Raw genomic sequence first — 8,255 nt, forward strand, 5'->3', positions numbered from 1 at the left:
TATATATATATATATATATATATGTATATATATATATATATATATGTATATATATATATATATACATATATATATTATATATATACATATATATATATATATATATATATATATATATATATATAATATATATATATATATATATATATATATATATGGGGCCGCGGTGGCCGAATGGTTAGAGCGTCGGACTCAACACTGTCACGACGGCAATCTGACTTCGAGGGTTCGAGTCACCGACCGCCGCGTTGTTTCCCTTAGGCAAGGAACTTCACCTCGATTGCCGGCCTAGCCACTGGGGGACCAAGTCAGCCCAAGTCAGTGCCGGGTAAATAGAGATGGTGACTCGAAAAAAAAAAAAAAAAAAAAAAAAAAAAAAACACCGGGCGGAAGGCAATGGCAAACCACCGCTCTAAAATTGCCAAGAAAAATCATGGAAGCCCATGATCGTCAAGGCCGCGGTGGTCGAATGGTTAGAGCGTCGGACTCAACACTGTCACGACGGCAATCTGACTTCGAGGGTTCGAGTCACCGACCGCCGCGTTGTTTCCCTTGGGCAAGGAACTTCACCTCGATTGCCTGCCTAGCCACTGGGTGGCTAAGCCAGCTCAAGTCAGTGCTGGTTCCAAGCCCGGATAAAATAAGAAAGAATGATTACCTAAAAAGGTAACACCGGCACTCTCCGTGGAAAGGAACTGGGGACCCTACCACGTACTCACTCCAAGAGCATCACAACGTGAAAACTGCAATTGAGTATCATGCTGTGACCACGGCGGCTCAGACATGAACCTACCGTTAAATGATGATGATATATATATATATATATATAATATATATATATATATATATATATATATATATATATATATATATATATATATATAATCACTCCATTTTTCTCTTTCATTCTCTCTGTCTCTCTATCTCTTTCTTACTCACTCAATCACTCTCTCTCTCTCTTCCTCTACTTCTTCTTCGTCTTCTCTCTCTTCACTTTTCTTATTCACTCTCTTTCTCTCTGCATCTCTTTTGAGGTCTCCGACCCCCCCCCCATCCTTGACTATAACCCCTCTCCCCCATTATCCTCCTCACCCTTGTTTCCTTTAGTCTCCCCTATCTCCCTTTCCCCCTCTTCTCCAACCTTTTCCCCTCCTCTCTCTCTCCCTCTTCCTCCTCTTCACGTAACATCCTGACTCCTGTGCCCTATTTACTCTACTCGCGATCCTCCGTCTCTCCTAAATACTCTAGTTCTCTTGCTCTCTCTTCTTCGCCATCTCTTTCGTTCCTTTCCTCTTTCCCCCTTTTTAATCTCGTTTTCCCCTCTTCCCTGTTCCTCCGTTATGCTATTTTATACTTTTCTCTCGTTTTCTCTCTCATTACTCTTATTCACTCCTTTCGTTCATTTTTCTCTCTTCTCTTCTACTTCTACGTTCTTCTGTTTTTCTCTTCTCCCATACTAATACTACTCCCATATTCCTCGCTTTCTACTTTTTCTATTCCGCCGTTGGCCTTACTCATTTCTTTCATCTCCATCTCTCGGCTCCCTTTAATTTCTCTCCTTTTCGTCCTTTTCCTTGAGCTATCGTCCTCACACCTACCCCCAATCCCCCTACCCTAATACCCTACCTGTCCCCTCGACACCCTTGACACCTGAATCCCGAATCCCGAATCCTGAATCCCGAACCGAACTTAGGTAATCCAGCGGGCGGCGCTCAAACGCGCTGGAGATGATTCCCGCCCACACAACCTACTCAACACTGTTATTACTGCCAAGCCATGTATTGTTTGATAAAAATGTGCAAATGAGACTTACAATTTGTTGTTTTCCGAGTTTCCCTCTTTGAGCTTCAACGTTTCGAATAGGTGAGGGGCGTATAAGCCAGGTGACTTATTTTGCGAGTTTGTATCGCTTTATTTTATTATATGTAGTCTTTTAAGGGTAGACGGGGATTTTAGTGTTTTCTTTTCATTCTCTTATGCACTTATCTTTATTTCTTGATTTTCAATGTTTTTTTTACGATTTCACTTTAATACCGAACCCCTCCCCTTTATTTTACTATTTTCTTTTTACATTATCTTATGCTTATATTTTCCCTTTTAAAACTTACTGAAATCCTGTTTTTTGATTAATCACTTTTATTAGTTTTGGGTAAGTTTTATGACTTTGGATTCATTTTTCAAGAATACGACCTGCCACGTCACCACCTTAATTATGGACTATGTTAAGCATTAGAGGCTCAGCGAGGACACTGGTGACATCCTTTGCTGTTGGTTGATTTTACCTCTTTCTAATTTTGTTTTACTAATTGTTTTTCCGAGTTTTACTTGCGGTGGCTTTAATACGGGTTGTTTCAAAACGTGGGCACGACAATAGGATGTGTGGGATTGAAAGGGGAACATTACATAAGGAACATAAGGGTGGATCAGATTGTGACATCAGATAGGAGTGTGTTAGACGGGTGTGGCCAATGCGTAGTCGGGCGAGAGCGGTCTCCCAACGTCTGTTCCGATGAAATGGAGCTGACCAGGAGGAGATTGATAGTTTTACAGAATGTAATTTATTAGTGCGGAGGCTTGACCAAAAAGATTGCCATCGATTATACAAGAAGGTCTTAAAGTGTGGGTAATAATCCGTGGCTGGGATACGTGAGAAGCGTGATTGGTATGATGTGGACATAGAGGCGTGGCGTGCTAGTGTATCTGCCTGTTCATTGCCGGGGATTCCAACATGGCTGGGCACCCAGCAAAATTGATTGTTTTATGGTGTGTGGATGGGTAGAACAACCAGTTCTGGATCTTACAAACAAGGGGGTTGGTGGTGTGTATTGACTTTATGAGAGTTAATGAGTTACGGGAGTCAGTAAAAATTGTAAAAGAGGAAGAGGAGAGTGAGTATATGTGTTTTAGAGCAAAAAGGAGTGCATACAGTTCTGTAGTAAGGACACTGGATCAGGAGAAAGGAGTATTTGAAAGTACGAGTTGGGAAGATTACTGCAAAACCAGCACCGGAGGTGGATTTGGAGCCATCAGTATATACGTGAATACTAGAGGAATGAGTGGAGACATGGTCAAGGAGATGTGTGAGAAGGACAGTAGGAGGGATATTTGATTTTGGTGGGTCGGGGAAAACAGAAGAGCAAATATGGGGGTGAGGTATAAGCCATGGAGGGACGGAATGGACAGAGAACGGGAGAGGTTGGAGATGGGGGAAAGGGGAATGGGAGAGGAGGGTATCCATGCGAGTGGAGAAAGGAGTAGGTAATCGTGGAGATGAAGTTAAGGTAAGAAGTAGGGGTTGTGGGATAGTTAGTTTAGTGAGGGAAAATTGGTGGAATCGAACATAGCATCGGAGAGAGAGAAGGGCACGACGTCGAGATAGAGATGGTATGCCTGATTCAATGTACAGGCTCTCAACTGGGGAGGAGCGAAAGGCGCCTAGTGCTAAGCGAAGACCACAGTGATGGATTGTATCAAGATGGGCAAGGAGAGAAGTTGAGGCAGAGGAGTAGATATGGCATCCATAATCAAGAGTGGAGAGGATCAAAGTAACATGAAGATGAAGGAGAGTTTTGCGATCTGAGCCCCATGATATATTGGATAGAGTTTTTAAGATTCGAAGACGGCGGAGAGTATTTTCTTTAATGTGTAGAATATAGTCTCGCCAGGACAGTTTGGAGTCAAAAATGACACGTAGGAATTTGCCAGAGGAACGGCATTGGAGTGGAGTGTCATATAAGAAGAGTGGGGGTAGGGGACCTACACGTGAGCGAGAGAAAAGGATGGAGAAAGATTTAGAGGTAGAAAAGCGGAAGCCATGATTTGTGGCCCAGGAAGATACTGATGAGATTGCAGATTGAAGAAATTGGTAGAGATTTGGTATGGATGTGTCAGAGGCATAGATGGTTAAATCATCAACATATAGTGATGACCGGGCTCCTGGTGGTAAAACTGAGACAATATCATTAACAGCAAGAAGGAATAAAGTGGTACTGAGCACACTGCCTTGTGGGACACCTTCGATTTGGGGAAAGAAAGATGATGTGGCAGAGGCGATTTTGACCTGGAAAGTGCGTTGGGAGAGGAAGGACTTTATGAAGACACCCATGTTTCCACGTATGCCTAGAGAGGACAGTTGTTGGAGGATATGGTACCGCCATGTCGTATCATATGCTTTTTCTAGATAAAAAAAAAATAGCTAGTACGGATTCATGGCGTGCAAATGCAGATGTAATATATGCCGGAGCATATGGTAGTGAATACCGTCAGGGCCTTCATGAGTGTTACGGCACGATTGTAGGGCAGTAATGAGTTCAGAGGAAGAAAATGGGGCATTATAGGACTCATCAGAGGATGGGGTGAAGGTAATGGGGGTACGTTCTCTGGTGGTCTTAATAGAAGAGAAGTGTGGAGAAAGGTGAGAACCACTACTGACCTGGCTGAAATAATCACCCAGTTCATTAGCGACTTGGAGAGGATCAGAAATCAGGGTATTTCGAATATGGAGGACAGGGGCAGGATGGGGGGGATGTTTGTTTGATAGTTTATGAATTCGGCGCCAAACATTTGAGATAGATGTAGAGGATGTAATTGATGAAACATAATTTCGCCAGCTATTTGTTTTACTATTCCGGATTGTACGACGGAGAATAGGCAGATGCTCTTTTAAAGGAGATAAGGGTTGATAGTTGATTTGGAGTACCTCTCTTGTAGCGGTAACTGTTCCAGGCTGCACGTTTTAAGCGAAGTGCTTTAGTGCAATCAGAATTCCACCATGGAAGACATTTGGAGGTATATGGTCTTGAGGTTCGAGGGATAGCTGTATGTGCAGCTCTTAAGACTGTATTTGTGAAATACTGTATCATTTCTGAAATGGAGGTGAGGGAGGATGGAGGGGTATGAATAGCAGAGAGTGAAGTGAAAGTATGCCAGTCGGCTCTATCAAAGCACCAGCGTGGGGAGTTAGGGAGTGGTACGTATGAAGTAGGAGAAAGGAGAACTGGAAAGTGGTCACTATAGGGAAAGTGGTCTAAAACTGACCAGTGGAAATCTAAATGAAGAGAAGGGGAGCATAGAGAGAGGTCAATGCATGAAAAAGATTGCGTGCGTGTATCAAAGTGTGTGGGGCGATCTGAATTTAGAATAGTAAGGTCAGCTGTGGAGAGAAAGCGCTCTAGAGATCGGCCTCGGGAGTTTGTGATAGAATCACCCCATAGAGTGTGGCGGCAGTTAAAGTCACCAACTATGAGGAAAGGTGGTTGAAGTTGGGAAATTAGATTTTCAAAAGCAACAAAGTCAATAGGGTGGGAAGGGGAGAAGTAGACTGAAATCACTGTGATCCAACGATGAAGGAAGATACGGATAACTGTGCAAGGGACATTGGTTTGAAAGGGAGGTGTGACATAAGGTGTTTTCTGATTGATAAGTATGGATGAGACAAAAGGGAATGGGGGAAAAAAAGACATAAAGGGAATGTGGGGAAGAGACAAAATGATAATTGATGTGTAAGAAAGGTCTCTTGAAGGCATACAATAGATGGATTATAAGAGGAAAGGATATGACGAAGGTCAGGTCTGTGGGAGCGGAAACCGCGAATATTCCAATGAAGGATAGTTATACTTTACTGATATAGATTGTAATACTTTACTGATATAGATTTTGAGGGGGAAGAAGCTAGAGGGTGGGAAAAGGATTGAGAGGTCTGAGATGGGAGAGGTGTGGGAGTTGGTGTTCTACTAGGAGGGGTATTAGGAGATGGAGGGTCTGAGGAAGGGGATACTTGTGACATAAGGGATTCACGTGTGTATCCAGGAGGGAGTGGAAGGGATAGAGGGGATGGTGGGAGGGTTAATGTGGGCGGGGTTGGGGTCGGGGGGGATGGGCTGTGTTGGGAGGGGGTAGGAGGATTGGGTGTAGGGGGGATATCGTTAGGAGGAGGATGGATATCAGCAGTTACTTGGTGTGTGGAAGGAGCAGGAGTTGTATTTGGAGGTTGAGTGTCAGTTTTCATGAGGTAATCTTGAATATTTTCAATGGTTTCTTCTGAGGAGTTGGTTGGGGAGTTTTTGGGGATAAAGGATTTCTTGTGAGGGGGGGAAGAGAGGACTGGTGTCTCAAGCATAGGAGCAAAGGAAAGTGGAGGTGATTGTGTGGTAGGGGAAGGGGGGTGGAACGTTTGTTCTGTCTGTTACGGGTTGTGCGAGGAGGGAGAGGGGAAGGTGTTGGGGTTGTAGTGGTGATTGAAGTATCTGTAGTAGAGATTGGAGTGTCTGGGTTTAGGATGGCAAAAGAGTTTGACTGGGGAATGTAGGAGGTAGAAGAGGGGGGTTAGATGTAGGGGGGGGGGTTAGGAGAATTGGTAGAGTGAGCAGTATTACTGGAGTAAGGAGTAAGAGAGAAACCACGTCGACGTGCTTCTTGTCTGGCTTCACGTAGTGTGAGTCCAAGTTTGAATCTGAGAGTTGCTACCTCAGACTCAAATTTGTAGGTGGGACAGCCCCTATAAAATACATTATGGGGGCCGCCACAGTTGGCACATGTGCGTGATTGTGCAGGGCAGTTAGATCGGGTATGGCCAGGTTGGGCACATAGTGGGCATCTGGCTGTGAAACGGCAATGTTTGGCTGGGTGTCCTAGACGCCAACAGTTTTGGCACTGACGTGGAGGAGGTTGGTATGGACGAACAGGGAGGGATTTCCTCCTATGTAGACGTTAAAGGGAAGGTCATGTCTACGGAAGGTAATTTTGGCTATGTTAGTAGGTTTCTTTCGATGACCTCTGGGGGAATGGAGTAGCATTGCACTGATGTTGCATCATAGTCTGTGAGACAGGCAAGTAGATCTTCTCCACAATCTGACCAATCTTTGTCATAGATTGGGCAATTTGCTGGGGAGATTGAAACTGTTCCGGTGCAAGTATTGAGGGTTGGATGGGGTTCTGCAAGGATGGGGTTACCATATAGGTCTGTTAGTTTTGTTACTGCTATAGCTTGGTTTTCGGATGTTACTGTGACAAGACGGGAGCGGTCGGGTCGGCTACGGAAAGAGACTTTACCTACTTGTTTTTGGAGACATTGTTGGAAGAGAAGGGTGTTGTCAGAGTAGGGAGCTGTGGGAGGGATCACGAAAAATCGGTCCATTGGCTGCGCTGAAGAGGGTATTCAAAATTGTTGTAGAGATAGGGGTAGTCGAAGGGCGGGGGCGTGACGAAGATGGAGTAGTGTTAAGGGAGGTAGTGTTATGGGGAGGTGGGCAATAAGGCTGTAAGGTATTAATAAGGGAGGATGGGGTGGTTGATGTTGGAGGTTGTGGAGGTAGAGGTGTTGAAGTTGAGCTTGCTGGGAGAGTGGAAATGTTCCTTAAGGGTTGATTGTTGGCTACTGTACTAGTAGGTATTGATGAGGGGGTAGTTATTGCAGTGTTCGGAGCCGTGGTCAAAGGAGAGCCTGGGGTCAGGGAATCGGGTGGGTTTACATCTTTGGGGCTATTTGATAAAGGGGCAAGCCTCATTGCCCCTAATAGTGGAGATAAGTTTTCATTACTGGCCATGGTAAGCCTGGATTATGTTGGGGATAAAAACAGTCCATCCCTCAGGGTCCCCTTGAGGGGTAAGGGCTAGATAACTAAATCAGGGGAATACCGTGCCCATGGCTCCCTCAGGCCGTTCAGGACTGGCACAAAGTCAGCCTTTCATCCTTTCAGCACGGCTCTCACACCTTAGGAGGTGGATAGTAGAAGGGTTTGGTGAAGGGACAGAAACGAAAGGTGGGAAGGAAAATAAAGACCATGCAAAATTAGTTGAGTCGAGGGCTGAGTCCCAAGGTTGGGGAGTTCCCCATCATTGGGTCGCAGTCTCCGCCTCCTAAGCCCCCCCACGACAACAACGGGCAAGGGATTGGGGGGGCTCTGAATATAAGCAAAGGTGATACACTCTGGCCAGCCAATCAGAACACAATACTTTTCGATTTAATATACATATCAGATAGGAATTTTCATTTTCATTAATTACATGTTGCCTTGTGGTATTGACTTTGGTGGGATGAAAATCTTTAAAATCATTCTGTACCCTTATGATAATATAACCTTACAGGATCAAAACTCTTGAAGAAAAGACTCACCATCTTGATTTGTTGATATAATTCAAGCAATAAGACAAGTAAATGCCCATATGCAAATGATCCAGTTGTCTGGGATTCTGACTCTGTGCAACACGGACTTCACTCTCGGTGGATGCAAAAAGAAGCAAAACGGCGTGCAACT

Source organism: Penaeus monodon, chromosome 26 (assembly GCF_015228065.2).
Source record: "Penaeus monodon isolate SGIC_2016 chromosome 26, NSTDA_Pmon_1, whole genome shotgun sequence".
NCBI lineage: Eukaryota > Metazoa > Arthropoda > Malacostraca > Decapoda > Penaeidae > Penaeus > Penaeus monodon.